The following is an 18,218-nucleotide window of genomic DNA, read 5'->3' on the forward strand; positions in this document are numbered from 1 at the left end:
TTTAGGATATCTGGGAAATAGTTATTTCCCAGGATGTCTGAACCATAGCTACTCTATTTTGACTTTTAATTGTAAAAAAAAAAAAATTTTTTTAATAACCAAAGCAGATTTCACCATTAATGACGTCAGTGTTTTTCTAGGTATGAGAAGATGCAAGAATTGGAACTCATAAAATCTTTTTCTGAAAAGATCTAACTATCTGAAGGCCTGTTCTGCCAGTTTTTTTTTTTTTTTTTTCAAAGCACAGAGTGCCTCATTCCTGATTTTCACCCTGAACTTCTTTCAGGGAGTGTTGAAGGTCAGCAGCTTGCAATGGTCATGATGTAATCTTTGTAGAGGCAGCTGGCAAGTACCAACTTCCAGTCAGCAGGGTCCCTTCATAGCCACATATCTGACCATGTGACACCATTTCATGGCCATTATGTCCCACGGGGCTGGGAAGGCTCATTCCCAGGTCTGGGAAAGTGATGGCCCACTCAGTGTGCTAATATTGGACCAGGCCTTGCAAGTAGCAAAAGTCTCTGGACCACGGTCTTACTAGCCTCCTGGTCCAGGAAAATATTTCCTCTTGTTGCTTTTTCCCATACCCAGAGTCACATTATTACAGTTATTGATCACATATGAAACTGTCAGATCAGCATTATATCACAGGCTCAGTGAAACAAGTGACATAGAAAATAATACAGCCATAAGATCAGAGATCAGATCAGTCGCTCAGTCGTGTCCGACTCTCCGTGACCCCATGAATCACAGCACGCCAGGCCTCCCTGTCCATCACCAACTCCCGGAGTACACAAAAACTCATGTCCACAGAGTCGGTGATGCCATCCAGCCATCTCATTCTCCGTCGTCCCCTTCTCCTCCTGCCCCCAACCTTTCCCAGCATCAGAGTCTTTTCCAGTGAGTCAACTCGTCGCATGAGGTGGCCAAAGTATTGCAGTTTCAGCTTTAGCATCAGTCCCTCCAATGAACATCCAGGATTGATCTCCTTTAGAATGGACTGGTTGGATCTCCTTGCAGTAGAAGGGACTCTCAAGAGTCTTCTCCAGCACCACAGTTCAAAAGTATCGATTCTTTGGCGGTCAGGCTTCTTCACAGTCCAACTCTCACATCCATACATGACCACGGGAAAAACCATAGCCTTGACTAGACGGACCTTTGTTGGCAAAGTAATGTCTCTGCTTTTTAATATACTATCAAGTTTGGTCATTACTTTCCTTCCAAGGAGCAAGCGTCTTTTAATTTCATGGCTGCAATCAGCATCTGCAGTGATTTTTGAGCCCATAAAAATAAAGTCTGACACTGTTTCCACTGTTTTTCCATCTATTTCCCATGAAGTGATGGGACCAGATGCCATGATCATTGTTTTCTGAATGTTGAGCTTCAAGCCAACCTTTTCACTCTCCTCTTTCACTTTCATCAAGAGGCTTTTGAGTTCCTCTTCACTTTCTGCCATAAGGGTAGTGTCATCTGCATATCTGAGGTTATTGATATTTCTCCCAGCAATCTTGATTCCAGCTTGTGCTTCTTCCAGCCCAACGTTCATCATGATGTACTCTGCATATAAGTTAAATAAGCAAGGTGACAATATACAACCTTGATGTACACCTTTTCCTATTTGGAACCAGTCTGTTGTTCGATGTACAGTTCTAACTGTTGCTTCCTGACCTGCATACAGGTTTCTCAAGAGGCAGGTCAGTTGGTCTGGGATTCCCATCTCTTTCAGAATGTTCCACAGTTTATTGTGATCGACACAGTCAAAGGCTTTGGCATAGTCAATGAAGCAGAGTGACTGTGGCTCAGATCATGAACTCCTTATTGCGAATTCAGATTTAAATTGAAGAATGTAGGGAAAACCACTAGACCATTCAGATATGACCTCAATCAAATCCCTTATGATTATACAGTGGAAGTAAGAAATAGATTTAAGGGACTAGATCTGATAGAGTGCCTGATGAACTCTGGATGGAGGTTCGTGACATTGTACAGGAAACAGGGACCAAGACCATCCCCATGGAAAAGAAATGCAAAAGAGCAAAATGGCTGTCTGAGGAGGCTTTACAAATAGCTGTGAAAAGAAGAGAGGTGAAAAGCAAAGGAGAAAAGGAAAGATATAAGCATCTGAATGCAGAGTTCCAAAGAATAGCAAGGAGAGATAAGAAAGACTTCCTCAGTGATCAATGCAAAGAAATAGAGAAAAACAACAGAATAGGAAAAACAAGAGACCTCTTCAAGAAAATTAGAGATTCCAAGGGAACATTTCATGCAAAGATGGGCTCGATAAAGGACAGAATTGGTATGGACCTAACAGAAGCAGAAGATATTAAGAAGAGGTGGCAGGAATACACAGAAGAATACAGCCATAGCTAGCAGTTATTAGTCAAATAAGAATTATAAGTCAAGAACTTTCGTTAGATAAAGCCTTGTATACCCCAAGACACCTGACTTCATTCGTTAAATGATTATAGTCTGGTGTTAATCTTCTGGTTGTACATTATGGAGCATCCGACCTTTATCTGGGGATTGGTTACTGAGATAAGCCTTAGAAACTAACCTAGAGTGTCCTTTTTAATAACTTAATTAAACCTTTTAGCAGTATCACGTAACAAGGAACTGTCTGAGCAGTGAGTCTTAGTAAACACTAGACATTAACAAAACTAGAAACTTAATTTAACAATTTACAAAACTTAATATTCCGTGATTTTTCATTATGGAGGCCCTGTAGCCAGGGAGGCTTTAACCCATCAAATAAAAAATGAGGTTTGTCAGGGAGCTGGGAAAAGCCAAGCAGCCATCTTGGATTTCCCATAGCCCTGACTCTGATTTCCAGCTATTGTTTTTAATTTTCCAATTTAGAAGCAGACTGTTGCCATGGTTTAAGGATATTAGGATGGCACAAGTCTAACAGTTTTTGTATAAGCCAAATGAGCTTTTACATGTCTACAAACCCGACAATTGGATTAATTTCTAAAACTAGCATAGGATCAGGCCTATGGTAGAAAAGCATTTGATTTATATGCAGAGGGCTAAGAATTCAAGAAAACATTATAAATGATCATACGAATCAGGTCCAGCATCTTGGACAAGTTGTCTACCTCTGATGTCATTGTCTTCTCATCCTGGTGTAGTGTAGTTTCTTCTGAAAAAAGTCTTTCCATCCAGGTCGGAGACAGTCCTTTAAATTATGTCTTTTTTTTTTTTTTTCAGTCCTGGTTGAAGGTCACAAGGCATCTGATCTTCATCCAAAGATATATCACTGAGATAAGCTTCAGAAACAAACAGGGTGTTCTTTAAGAATTCAATTAAATTTTACATTAATATCACATAACAGCAAGGAACTATCCAAGAAATGAGTTTTACTACCGCCTTTGGTCAACTACCACTAACAAACTGGGATTTAACATTTATTGAAACATCCTTTTCTCCCTAAAATCACCCTCATTTTTACCAAATATAACCAAATTAAGACATGTTTAAAAAATAGATCTGTTCTCAATAAAATTGACCTGATTATTTATAAACCATAGACCCCATTTTTTTTCTTTTGCTGAGACTATTATGGAGTCTCAAACTTAACTTTATTTATTTATTTATTTTTATTGGAGGCTAATTATTTTACAATATTATATTGGTTGGTTTTGCCATACATTGACATGAATCCACCCCGGGTGTACATGAGTTACCCCTCCTGAACCCCCCTCCCACCTCCCTCTTCCCTTTATCCTCCCTCTGAGTCATCCCGGCACACCAATCCAGAGAATCCTGTAACATGCATCGACCCTGAACTGGTGATTCGTTTCACATATGACAACATACATGTTTAAATGCCATTCTCCCAAGTCATCCCACCCTCACCCTCTCCCACAGAGTCCCAAAGACTGTTCTATACATCTGTGTCTCTTTTGCATCTGTGTCTCTTTTGCTGTGTCGTATACAGGGTTATCATTTGCATCTTTCTAAATTCCATATATATGCATTAGTATACTGTATTGGTGTTTTTCTTTCTGGATTACTATCACTCTGTATAATAGGCTCGAGTTTCATCCACCTCATTAGAACTGATTCAAATGCATTCTTTTTAATGGCTGAGTAATACTCCATTGTGTATATGTACCAAAGCTTTCTTATCCATTCGTTTGCAGATGGACATCTAGGTTGTTTCCATGTCCTGGCTATCATAAACAGTGCAGCAATGAATACTGGAGTACATGTGTCTCTTTCAATTCTGGTTTCCTCGGTGTGTATGCCCAGGAGTGCGATTGCTGGATCATATGGCAGTTCTATTTCCAGTTTTTGGAGGAATCTCCACACTGTTCTCCATAGAGGCTGTACTAGTTTGCATTCCCACCAACAGTGTAAGAGGGTTCCCTTTTCTCCACACCCTCTCCAGCATTTATTGCATGTAGACTTTTGGATAGCAGCCATTCTGACTGGTGTGAAATGGTATCTCATTGTGGTTTTGATTTGCATTTCTCTGATTCTGAGGGATGTTGAGCAATTTTTTCATGTGTTTGTTAGCCATCTCTATGTCTTCTTTGGAGAAATGTCTGTTTAGTTCTTTGGTCCATTTTGTGATTGGGTCATTTATTTTTCTAGAATTGAGCTGCAGGAGCTGCTTGTATATTTTGGAGATTAATCCTTTATCAGTTGCTTCATTTGCTATTATTTTCTCCCATTCTGACGGCTATCTTTTCACCTTACTTATAGTTTCCTTTTCTGTGCACAAGCCTTGATTTTAATTAGGTCCCATTTGTTTATTTTTGCTTTTATTTCCAATATTCTGGGAGGTGACTCTTGGAGGATCCTGCTGTGATTTATGTCGGAGAGTGTTTTGCCTACGTTCTCCTCTAGGAGTTTTATAGAATCTGGTCTTACATTTAGCTCTCTAATCCATTTTGAGTTTATTTTGGTGTATGGTGTTAGGAAGTGTTCTAGTTTAATTCTTTTACAAGTGGTTGACCAGTTTTCCCAGCACCACTTGTTAAAGAGACTGTCTTTTGTCCATTTTATATTCTTTCCTCCTTTGTCAAAGATAAGGTGTCCATAGGTGCGTGGATTTATCTCTGGGCTTTCTATTTTGTTCCATTGATCTATATTTCTGTCTCTATGCCAGTACCATACTGTCTTAATGACTCTGGCTTTGTAGTAGAGCCTGAAGTCCGGCAGGTTAATTCCCCCAGTTCCATTCTTCTTCCTCAAGATTGCTTTGGTTATTCGAGGCTTTTTGTATTTCCATACAAATTGTGAGATTTTCTGTTCTAGTTCTGTGAAAAATATCGTTGGTAGCTTGATAGGGATTGCATTGAATGTATAAATTACTTTGGGTAGTATACTCATTTTTACAATATTTATTCTTCCAATCCACGAACAAGGTATATTTCTGCATCTATTAGTGTCCTCTTTGATTATTTCACTAATGTTTTATAGTTTTCTATGTACAAGTCTTTTGTTTCCTTAGGTAGATATATTCCTAAGTTTTTAATACATTTCGTTTCAATGGTGAATGGAATAGTTACCTTAATTTCTCTATTTTCTCATTATTAGTGTATAGGAATTCAAGGGATTTATGTGTGTTGATTTTATAACCTGCAACTTTACAGTAATCATTGATTAGCTCTAGTAGTTTTCTGGTAGTCTTCAGGGTTTTCTGTGTAGAGCATCATGTCATCAGAAAACAGTGAAAGTTTTACTTCTTCTTTTCCAATTTGTATTCATCACTTTTTCTGCTCTGATTGCTGTGGCCAAAACTTCCAGAACTATGTTGAATAGTAGTGGTGAGAGTGGGCACCGTTGTCTTGTTCCTGACTTTAGGGGAAATGCTTTCAGTTTTTCACCATTGAGGATAATGTTTGCTTTGCGTTTGTCATATATAGCTTTTATTATGTTGAGGTATGTCCCTTCAGACAGCTTGGAATGTGAGGTCAAGTGGGCCTTAGAGAGCATCACGACGAACAAAGCTAGTGGATATGATGGAATTCCAAATGAGCTATTTCAAATCCTGAAAGATGATGCTGTGAAAGTGCTGCACTCAATAAGCCAGCAAAATTGGAAAACTCAGCAGTGTCCACAGGACAGGAAGAGGTCAGTCTTCATTCCAATCCCAAAGAAAGGCAATGCCAAAGAATGCTCAAACTACTGCACAATTGCACTCATCTCACACGCTAGTAAAGTCATGTTCAAAATTCTCCAATCTAGGCTTCAGCAATATGTGAATCGTGAACTTCCAGATGTTCAAGCAGGTTTAAGAAAAGGCAGAGGCACCAGAGATCAAATTGCCAACATCCACTGGATTAGGGAGAAAGCAAGAGAGTTCCAGAAAAACATCTATTTCTGCTTCATTGACTATGCCAAAGCCTTTGACTGTGTGGATCACAATAAACTTTGGAACATTCTGAAAGAGATGGGAATACCAGACCACCTGACCTGCCTCTTGAGATACCTGTATGCAGGTCAGGAAACAACAGTTAGAACTGAACATGGAAAAAGAGACTGGTTCCAAATAGGAAAAGGAGTACGTCAAGGTTGTATATTGTCACCCTGCTTATTTAACTTATATGCAGATTACATCATGAGGAACGCTGGGCTGGAGGAAGCACAAGCTGGAAAAAAGGATGCTTGGAGAAATATCAATAACCTCAGGTATGCACATGACACCACCCTTATGAAAGAAAGTGAACAGGAACACAAAGGCTTCTTGATGAAAGGGAAAGAGGAGAGTGAAAATGTTGGCTTGAAGCTCAACATTCAGAAAACGAAGATCATGGCATCTGGTCCCATCACTTCATGGGAAACAGATGGGGAAACAGTGTCAGACTTTGTTTATTTGGGCTCCAAAATCACTGCGGATGCTGATTGCAGCCATGAAATTAAAAGACGGTTACTCCTTGGAAGGAAAGTTATGAACAGCCTAGATAGCATATTAAAAAGCAGAGACATTACTTTGCCAACCAAGGTCCGTCTAGTCAAAGCTATGGTTTTTCCCGTGGTCATGTATGGATGTGAGAGTTGTACTGTGAAGAAAGCTGACCGCCGAAGAATTGATGCTTTTGAACTGTGGTGCTGGAGAAGACTCTTGAGAGTCCCTTGGACTACAAGGAGATCCAACCAGTCCATTCTAGAGGAGATCAATCCTGGGTGTTCATCGGAAAAACTTCTGCTAAAGCTGAAACTGCAATACTTTGGCCACCTCATGCGACGAGTTGACTCACTGGAAAAGACTCTGATGCTAGGAGGGTTTGGGGGTAGGAGGAGACGGGGACGGCAGAGAATGAGATGGCTGGATGATATCACCGACTTGATGGACATGAGTTTGAGTGAACTCAGGGAGTTGGTGATGGACACGGAGGCCTGGCGTGCTGTGGTTCATGGGGTCACAAAGAGTCGGACACGACTAAGCGATTGAACTAAACTGAACTGAGCTGTTGTCCCTTCTATTCCCACTTTTTGGAGGGTTTTTATCATAAATGAATTTTGAATTTTGTCGAAGGCTTTCTCTGCATCTATTGAGATAATCATATGATTTTTATTTTTCAGTTTGTTAACGTGGAATATTACGTTGATTAATTTGCGGATATTGAAGAATCCTTGCATTCCTGGGATAAAGCCCACTTGGTCATGATGTATGATATTCTTAATGTGTTGTTGGATTCTGATTACTAGAATTTTGTTAAGGATTTTTGCATCTATGTTCATCAGTTATATTGGCCTGTAATTTTCTTTTTTTGTGGGAATTTTACCAGGTTTTGGGATTAGGGTGATGGTGGCCTCATAGAATGTGTTTGGAAGTTTCCCTTCCTCAGCAATTTTCTGGAAGAGTTTGAGTACAATAGTTTTTAGCTCTTCTCTAAATTTTTGGTAGAATTCAGCTGTGAAGCCGTCTGGACCTGGGCTTTTGTTTGCTGTAAGATTTCTGATTACAGCCTCTATTTCCGTGCTTGTGATGGGTCTGTTCAGATTTTCTATTTCTTCCTGGTTCAGTTTTGGAAAGTTGTACTTTTCTAGGATTTGTCCATTTCTTCCAGGTTATTCGTTTTATTGCCATATGATTGTTGATAGTAGTCTCTAATAATTCTTTGCATTTCTGTGTTGTCGGTTTTGATCTCTCCATTTTCATTTCTAATTTTATTGATTTGATTCTTCTCCCTTTGTTTCTTGATGAGTCTGGCTAGTGGTTTGTCAATTTTATTTACCTTCTCAAAGAACCAACTTTTGGCTTTGTTGATTTTTGCTGTGGTCTCTTCTGTTTCTTTTGCATTTACATCTGCCCTAATTTTTACGATTGCTTTCCTTCTACTGACCCTGGGGTTCTTCATTTCTTCCTTTTCTAGTTGCTTTAGATGTAGAGTTAGGTTATTTAGTTGACTTTTTTCTTGTTTCTTCAGGTGTGCCTGTATTGCGATGAACTTCCCCCTTAGCACTGCTTTTCCAGTGTCCCAGAAGTTTTGGGTTGTTGTGTTTTCATTTTCATTCATTTCTATGCATATTTTGATTTCTCTTTTGATTTCTTCTATGATTTGTTCATTATTCTGCAGCGTGTTGTTCAGCCTCCCTATGTTGGCATTTTTAATAGTTTTTCTCCTGTAATTGAGATCTAATCCCACTGCATTGTGGTCAGAAAAGATGCTTGGAATGATTTCAATTTTTTTGAATTTACCAAGGCTAGATTTATGGCCCAGGATGTGATCTATCCTGGAAAAGGTTTGATGTACGCTTGAGAAAAAGGTGAAATTCATTGTTTTGGGGTGAAATGTCCTATAGAGATCTATTAGGTCTCACTCGTCTATTGTATTATTTAAAGTTTGTGTTCCCTTGTTAATTTTCTGTCTAGTTGATCTATTCATAGATATAAGTGGGGTATTAAAATCTCCTACTGTTATTGCATTGTTGTTAATTTCCCCTTTCATACTTGTTAGTAATTGTCTTACATATTGCGGTGCTCCTATGTTGGGTGCATAAATATTTATAATTTTTATATCTTCTTCTTGGATTGATCCTTTGATCATTATGTAGTTTCCTTCTTTGTCTCTTTTCACAGCCTTTGTTTTAAAGACTATTTCATCTGATATGAGTATTGCTACATCTGCTTTCTTTTGGTTTCTATTTGCATGGAATATCTTTTTCCAGCCCTTCACTTTCAGTCTGCATGTGTCCCTAGTTTTGAGGTGGGTCTCCTGTAGACAACATATATGGGGGTCTTGTTTTTGTATCCATTCAGCCAGCCTTTGTCTTTTGGCTGGGGCATTCAACCCATTTACGTTTAAGGTAATTATTGATAAGTACGATCCCGTAGCCATTTTCTTTATTGCTTTGGGTTCGAGTTTATACACTCTTTCTGTGTTTCCTGTCTAGAGAAGATCCTTTAGCATTTGTTGGAGAGCTGGTTTGGTAATGCTGAATTCTCTCAGCTTTTGCTTGTCTTTAAAGCTTTTGATTTCTCCTTCATATTTGAATGAGATCCTTGCTGGGTACTGTAATCTGGGCTGTAGGTTATTTTCTTTCATCACTTTAATTATGTCTTGCCATTCCCTCCTGGCCTGAAGAGTTTCTGTTGAAAGATTAGCTATTTTCCTTATGGGAATCCCCTTGTGTGTTATTTCCTGCTTTTCCCTTGCTGCTTTTAATATTTGTTCTTTGTGTTTGATCTTTGTTAATTTGATGAACATGTGTCTTGGAGTATTTCGCCTTGGGTTTATCCTGTTAGGGACTCTCTTGGTTTCTTGGACTTGGGTGATTATTTCTTTCCCCATTTTAGGGAAGTTTTCAACTATTATCTCCTCAAGTATTCTCTCATGGTCCTTCTTTTTGTCTTCTTCTTCTGGGACTCCTATGATTGGAATGTTGGAGCATTTAACATTGTCCCAGCGGTTTCTAATATTGTCCTCATTTCTTTTATTTCGTTTTTCTTTCTTCCTCTCTGTTTCATTTATTTCTACAATTCTATCTTCTAGCTTGCTTATCCTGTCTGCTGCCTCTGTTATTCTACTGTTTGTTCCCTCCAAAGGGTTTCTGATCTCATCTATTGCATTATTCATTGTATATTGACTCTTTTTTATTTCCTCTAAGTCCTTATTAAACCTTTATTCCATCTTCTCAATCTTTTCTCCAGGTTATTTATCTGCAAATCCATTTTGCTTTCAAGATCTTGAATCATTTTCATCACCAAAATTCGAAATTATTTATCAGGTAATTTCCCTATATCTCCCTCTTTTTTGTGTGTTGGTGGGCATTTATCTTGTTCCTTTACTTGCTGGGTATTTCTCTGCCTCTTCATTTTGCTTATATTGCTGTGTTCGGGGTGGCCTTTCCGTCTTCTGGCAGTTTGTGGAGTTCTCTTTATTATGTAGTTTCCTCGCTGTGTGGGGTTGGACTGGTGAATTGTCAAGGTTCCCTGGTTAGGGAAGCTTGTGTCAGTGTTTTGGCTTATATCTAGTCTAACATTCAGTTCAGTTCAGTTCAGTTCAGTTCAGTCGCTCAGTCGTCTCCAACTCTTAGTGACCCCATGAACCACAGCACGCCAGGCCTCCCTGTCCATCACCAACTCCCGGAGTTCACTCAAACTCATGTCCACAGAGTCAGTGATGCCATCCAGCCATCTCATTCTCTGTCGTCCCCGTCTCCTCCCACCCCCAATCGCTCCCAGCATCAGAGTCTTTTCCAGTGAGTCAACTCGTCGCATGAGGTGGCCAAAGTATTGCAGTTTCAGCTTTAGCAGAAGTTTTTCTGATGAACACCCAGGACTGATCTCCTCTAGAATGGACTGGTTGGATCTCCTTGTAGTCCAAGGGACTCTCAAGAGTCTTCTCCAGCACCACAGTTCAAAAGCATCAATTCTTCAGCGATCAACTTTCTTCACAGTACAACTCTCACATCCATACATGACCACGGGAAAAACCATAGCCTTGACTAGACGGACCTTGGTTGGCAAAGTAATGTCTCTGCTTTTTAATATGCTATCTAGGCTGTTCATAACTTTCCTTCCAATGAGTAAGCGTCTTTTAATTTCATGGCTGCAATCAGCATCCGCAGTGATTTTGGAGCCCATAAAAATAAAGTCTGACACTGTTTCCACTGTTTCCCCATCTATTTCCCACGAAGTGATGGGACCAGATGCTATGATCTTTGTTTGCTGATTGTTGAGCTTCAAGCCAACCTTTTCACTCTCCTCTTTTACTTTCATCAAGAGGCTTTTGAGTTCCTCTTCATTTTCTGCCATAAGGGTGGTGTCATCTGCATATCTGAGGTTATTGATATTTCTCCCAGTAAACTTGATTTCAGCTTGTGCTTCTTCCAGCCCAGCGTTCCTCATGATGTACTCTGTATATAAGTTAAATAAGCAAGGTGACAATATACAGCCTTGACGTACTTCTTTTCCAATTTGGAACCAGTCTGTTTTTCCATGTTCAGTTCTAACTGTTGTTTCCTGACCTGCATACAGGTTTCTCAAGAGGCAGGTCAGGTGGTCTGGGATACCCATCTCTTTTAGAATTTTCCACAATATTGTGATCCACACAGTCAAAGGCTTTAGCATAGTCAATGAAGCAGAAATAGATGTTTTTCTGGAACTCTCTTACTTTCTCCATGATCCAGCGGATGTTGGCAATTTGATCTCTGGTGCCTCTGCCTTTTCTAAAACCTGCTTGAACATCTGGAATTTCACGATTCACATATTGCTGAGGCCTGGCTTTGAGAAATTTGAGCATGACTTTACTAGCGTGTGAGATGAGTGCAATTGTGTGGTAGTTTGAGCATTCTTTGGCATTGCCTTTCTTTGGGATTGGAATGAAGACTGAACTTTTCCAGTCCTGTGGCCATTGCTGAGTTTTCCAAATTTGCTGGCTTATTGAGTGCAGCACTTTCACAGCATCATCTTTCAGGATTTAAAATAGCTCATTTGGAATTCCATCACATCCACTAGCTTTGTTCGTCGTGATGCTCTCTAAGGCCCACTTGACTTCACAGTTCAAGATGTCTGGTTCCAGATGAGTGATCACACCATCGTGTTATCTTCTTCCTGAAGATCTTTTTTGTACAGTTCTTCTGTGTATTCTTGCCACCTCTTCTTAATATCTTCTGCTTCTGTTAGGTCCATACCATTCCTGTCGTTTATCTAGCCCATCTTTGAATGAAATGTTCCCTTGGAATCTCTAATTTTCTTGAAAAGATCTCTTGTTTTTCCTATTCTGTTGTTTTCCTCCATTTCTTTGCTTCGATCGCTGAGGAAGGCTTTCTTATCTCTCCTTGCTATTCTTTGGAACTCTTCATCCAGATGCTTATATTTTTCCTTTCCTCCTTTGTTTTTCGCTTCTCTTCTTTTCATAGCTATTTGTAAGGCCTCCTCAGACAGCCATTTTACTTTTTTGCATTTCTTTCCCATGGGGATGGTCTTGGTCCCTGTCTCCTGTACAATGTCACGAACCTCCGTCCAGAGTTCATCAGGCACTCTATCTATCAGATCTAGACCCTTAAATCTATTTCTTACTTCCACTGTATAATCATAAGGGATTTGATTTAGGTCATATCTGAATGGTCTAGTGGTTTTCCCTACTTTCTTCAATTTTAGTCTGAATTTGGCAATATGGTGTTCATGATCTGAGCCACAGTCAGCTCCTGGTCTTGTTTTTGCTAACTGTATACAGCTTCTCCATCTTTGGCTGAAAAGAATATAATCAATCTGATTTCGGTGTTGACCATCTGGTGATGTCCATGTGTACAGTCTTCTCTTGTGTTGTTGCAAGAGGGTGTTTGCTATGACCAGTGCATTCTCTTGGCAAAACTCTATTAGCCTTTGCCCTGCTTCATTCTGTAGTCCAAGGCCAAATTTGCCTGTTACTCCAGGTGTTTCTTGACTTCCTACTTTTGCATTCTAGTCCCCTATAATGAAAAGGACATCTTTTTTGGGTTTTAATTCTAAAACGTCTTGTAGGTCTTCATAGAACTGTTCAACTTTGGCTCCTTCAGCAGTACTGGTTGGGGCATAGACTTGGCTTACTGTAATATTGAATGGCTTGCTTGGAAACGAACAGAAATCATTCTGTCGTTTTTAAGATTCCATCCAAGTACTGCATTTCGGACTCTTTTGTTGAGCATGATGGCTACTCCATTTCTTCTAAGGGATTCCTGCCCACAGTAGTAGATATAATGGTCATCTGAGTTAAATTCACCCATTCCGGTCTATTTTAGTTCACTGATTCCTAGAATGTCTACGTTCACTCTTGCCATCTCCTGTTTGACCACTTCCAAATTGCCTTGATTCATGGACCTAACAGTCCAGGTTCCTATGCAATATTGCTCTTTACAGCATCAGACCTTGCTTCTAGCATCAGTCACATCCACAACTGGGTATTTGTTTCGCTTTGGCTCCATCCCTTTATTTTTTCTGGAGTTATTTCTCTGCTGATCTCCAGTAGCATACTGGGTAACTACCGACCTAGGGAATTCCTCATTCAGTATCCTATCATTTTACCTTTTGATACTGTTCATGGGGTTCTCAAGGCAAGTATACTGAAGTGGTTTGCCATTCCGTTCTCCAGTGGCCCACATTCTGTCAGTCCTGTCCACCATGACCCGCCCATCTTGGGTGGCCCCACAGGTCATGGCTTAGTTTCATTGAGTTAGACAGGGCTGTGGTCCATATGATCAGATCAACTAGTTTTCTGTGATTATGATTTCAGTGTGTCTGCCCTCTGATGCCCCCTCACAAAACGTACCTTCTTATTTGGGTTTCTCTTACCTTGGTCGTGAAAATCTCTTCACAGCCGCTCCAGCAAAGTGCAGCCGCTGTACCTTACCTTGGACGAGGGGTATCTCCTCAGGGTCGCCCCTCCTGACCTTGAATGTGGAGTAGCTCCTCTCGGCCCTCCTGTGCCCCCATAGCCACTGCCCCTTGGACGTGGGACAGCTCCTCTCAGCCACCGCCCTGACCTTGGGCATGGGGTAGCTCCTCTCAGCCACGCTTCTGTGTGTGGTCGCTAGCACTGGAGCCGGCGGAGCCGGCGTCTCTTGCGTCTGACATTAGCTAGTTATATAAACTAAAGTATTCCCCTCTTTTTTCTTATTGACAATATTTTAAGAATTTGGGGTGTCATTAATTTGTTTACTTTTTAAATGGGAGTGGAGAGAACAATAAACAATAATCTTAACTCATTCCCTTAGTAGGTGAAAAACAAACCGCAAATAAAATCAAATTAAAGTATCACTTATATTCTTGAAAGATGATGCTGTGAAAGTGTTGTACTCAATATGCCAGCAAATTTGGAAAACTCAGCGGTGGCCACAGGAATGGAAAAGGTCAGTCTTCATTCCAATCCCAAAGAAAGGCAATGCCAAAGAATGCTCAAACTACCGCACAATTGCACTCATCTCACACGCTGGTAAAATCATGCTCAAAATTCTCCAAGCCAAGCTTCAGCAATATGTGAACCATGAACTTCCAGATGTTCAAGCAGGTTTTAGAAAAGGCAGAGGCACTAGAGATCAAATTGCCAACATGCGCTGGATCATGGAGAAAGTAAGAGAGTTCCAAAAAAACATCTATTTCTGCTTCATTGACTATGCCAAAGCCTTTGACTGTGTGGATCACAATAAACTGTGGAACATTCTGAAAGAGATGGGAATCCCAGACCACCTGACCTGCCTCTTGAGAAACCTGTATGCAGGTCAGGAAGCAACAGTCAGAACTGTACATGGAACAACAGACTGGTTCCAAATAGGAAAAGGAGTACGTCAAGGCTGTATATTGTCACCTTGCTTATTTAACTTATATGCAGAGTACATCATGAAGAATGCTGGGCTGGAAGAAGCACAAGCTGAAATCAAGATTGCCGGGAGAAATATCAATAACCTCAGATATGCAGATTACACTACCCTTATGGCAGAAAGTGAAGAGGAACTCAAAAGCCTCTTGATGAAAGTGAAAGAGGAGAGTGAAAAGGTTGGCTTGAAGCTCAACAATCAGCAAACAAAGATTATGGCATCTGGACCCATCACTTCATGGGAAATAGATGGAAAAACAGTGGAAACAGTGTCAGACTTTATTTTTATGGGCTCAAAAATCACTGCGGATGCTGATTGTAGCCATGAAATTAAAAGACGCTTGCTCCTTGGAAGGAAAGTAATGACCAACCTTGATAGTATATTAAAAAGCAGAGACATTACTTTGCCAACAAAGGTCCGTCTAGTCAAGGCTATGGTTTTTCCCGTGGTCATGTATGGATGTGAGAGTTGGACTGTGAAAAAAGCTGATCACCGAAGAATTGATGCTTTTGAACTGTGGTGCTGGAGAAGACTCTTGAGAGTCCCTTGGACTACAAGGAGATCCAACCAGTCCATTCTAAAGGAGATCAATCCTGGGTGTTCATTGAAAGGAATGATGCTAAAGCTGAAACTGCAATATTTTGGCCACCTCATGCGACGAGTTGACTCACTGGAAAAGACTCTGATGCTGGGAGCGATTGGGGGCAGGAGGAGAAGGGGACGACGGAGAATGAGATGGCTGGATGGCATCACCGACTCTGTGGACATGAGTTTGAGTGAACTCCGGGAGTTGGTGATGGACAGGGAGGCCTGGTGTGCTCTGATTCATGAGGTTGTGGGAGTCGGTCACGACTGAGCTACTGAACTGAACTGAACTGAACTGAACTGAACTGAACTGAACTATATTCTTGTAAATAATATACCGGAGAAAATAAACTATGTGGCTTTTTTTTTTTTTTTCAAATGTGCATTTACTTAGGTTTATGTAGCACCTAAGAATAGAACACATGCATTCTATTTGAGTTTTCATCTCAAATCATAGGAGAGAAATAAACTCAGTAATATTAGCTTGGTATAATGACATCATAAATTATGTTTGCCTCATCTCTTTATAAATGAAAGCAACGCTTTAATATTTAAAAGGTTATATAAAACTAATATTTGGATTCAAAATCTATATAAGATAGATATAATTTAGTACTGAGCTCTTATCAGTATCTCTTGTGGTTTTTGGTCTTTAGGAATCAGTTCAGTTCAGTTCAGTCACTCAGTCGTGTCAGACTCTTTGCGACCCCATGAATCACAGCAGGCCAGGCCTTCTTGTCCATCACCAACTCCCAGAGTTCACTCAAATTCATGTCCATCGAGTCGGCGATGCCATCCAGCCCTCTCATTCTCTGTCGTCCTCTTCTCCTCCCGCCCCCAATCCCTCCCAGCATCAGAGTCTTTTCCAGTGAGTCAGCTCTTCGCATGAGGTGACCAAAGTATTGGAACTTCAGCTTTAGCATCAGTCCTTCCAATGAACACCCAGGACTGATCTCTTTTAGAATGGACTGGTTGGGTCTCCTTGCAGTCCAAGGGACTCTCAAGAGTCTTCCCCAGCACCACAGCTCAAAAGCATGAATTCTTCGGCGATCAGCTTTCTTCACAGTCCAACTCTCACTTCCATACATGACCACTGGAAAAACCATAGCCTTGACTAGACAGACCTTTTTTGGCAAAGTAATGCCTCTGCTCTTTAATATGCTATCTAGGTTATTCATAACTTTCCTTCCAAGGGGTAAGCGTCTTTTAATTTTATGGCTGCAATCAGCATCCGCAGCGATTTTGGAGCTTCCCAAAATAAAGTCGGACACTATTTCCACTCTTTCCCCATCTATTTCCCATGAAGTGATGGTACCAGATGCCATGACCTTAGTTTTTTGAATGTTGAGCTTTAAGCCAACTTTTTCACGCTCCTCTTTAACTTTCATCAAGAGGCTTTTGAGTTCCCCTTCACTTTCTGCCATAAAGGTGGTGTCCTCTGCATATCTGAGGTTATTGACATTTCTCCATCAGTCTTGATTCCAGCTTGTGCTTCTTCCAGCCCAGAGTTCCTCATGAGGTACCCTGCATATAAGTTAAATAAGCAGGGTGACAATACACAACCTTGACATACTCCTTTACCTATTTGGAACCAGTCTGTTGTTCCATGTCCAGTTCTAACTGTGGCTTCCTGACCTGCATACAGGTTTCTCAAGAGGCAGGTCAGGTGGTCTGGGATTCCCATCTCTTTCAGAACTGATGCAGTTTTTCTACAGTATAATAGGCGGAAATCTATATGCCAATCTGGCTTTACCTATGATATTTATTTCCTAGTTTGACAAAAATACAGTGTTTAAGTTTGTGCTTTATATCACACACATCTGTAAGTTGAAGCTGTTTCAACTGGCATACATATACATATATCTACATTTATACTTTAGAGATACTGAACTGATATTCACAAATGTTTTCTCTACTTTTTATTAATGAATAGCAACCTTTGTGATAGTACTTTAAAAAGAGATAAGATTGAATGTGTTTATTATTATTGCAAATCTTCAGGTAGTGGTTTGACTATCTCATTCTAAGTTTAATGTGATTTTAATGATTACTATAGACAGAAATAATTAAGTCACAATTTTGACATATCCAAGAAGTGATCATTGTATGCAGCCCCTATTAAACTGTGATATACACTGTATATAATATCTGCCAATTCAGCAAAAGTATGTTGTTGGCATTTGTTGAAATTCAGCTGAGAAAAATGTCAGTGAGTTTTTAAAAAATTGAGTTTCAAAACACAATTTTCAATAAGTAGTATGCTAATTCAAAATTAACTTTAAGTTGGAACATGTCTTTACTTAGCCTTTATTCTGTTTCAAAAAGCATTTATTTTCTTAGATATTGTTAAGTTACCCTATCTTTTAAAGGGGTTAAATGTTTATTTTGCATTATTTTGTTTTCGTGCTATCTGCAGAGTAGAAAGCATATAAATAATAGCAATTTTTTAATATAGGACAGATAAACAAATTCAAGGCATTGTAAAATATTGGGTTGGCCAGAAAGTTTGCTCAGGTGTTGCATAAGCTGTTATGAATGAACATTTTGGCCAAGCCAATATTTCCAAAATGATTCCCAAACCTTTGGTTTATAAAAAATCTTCTTTGTTACTTCCCAATTTGACTGTATATCTAAAGTCTCAGTACTAGAAAGTCAACCACATAAGTTGCATCTTTTAACTAACTCACACCACTGACTTGAACTTCTTTGCTTTAGCAACTTGCATATTTACACAGTGAAGGACTTTCATGGGCTGTGTTGTCTTAGCTTAGATCTAGGATCCTTTCTTATTTAAAATTTCAATTCACATTTCTGTTCTACCGATTTGTATTTATATATTTTCCATAAGGAAGTTATTTTTATTTGAAGGAAAATGGTTACTT

Source organism: Moschus berezovskii, chromosome 5 (assembly GCF_049115385.1).
Source record: "Moschus berezovskii isolate FMDL1 chromosome 5, NW_MosBer_1.0, whole genome shotgun sequence".
Lineage (NCBI taxonomy): Eukaryota > Metazoa > Chordata > Mammalia > Artiodactyla > Moschidae > Moschus > Moschus berezovskii.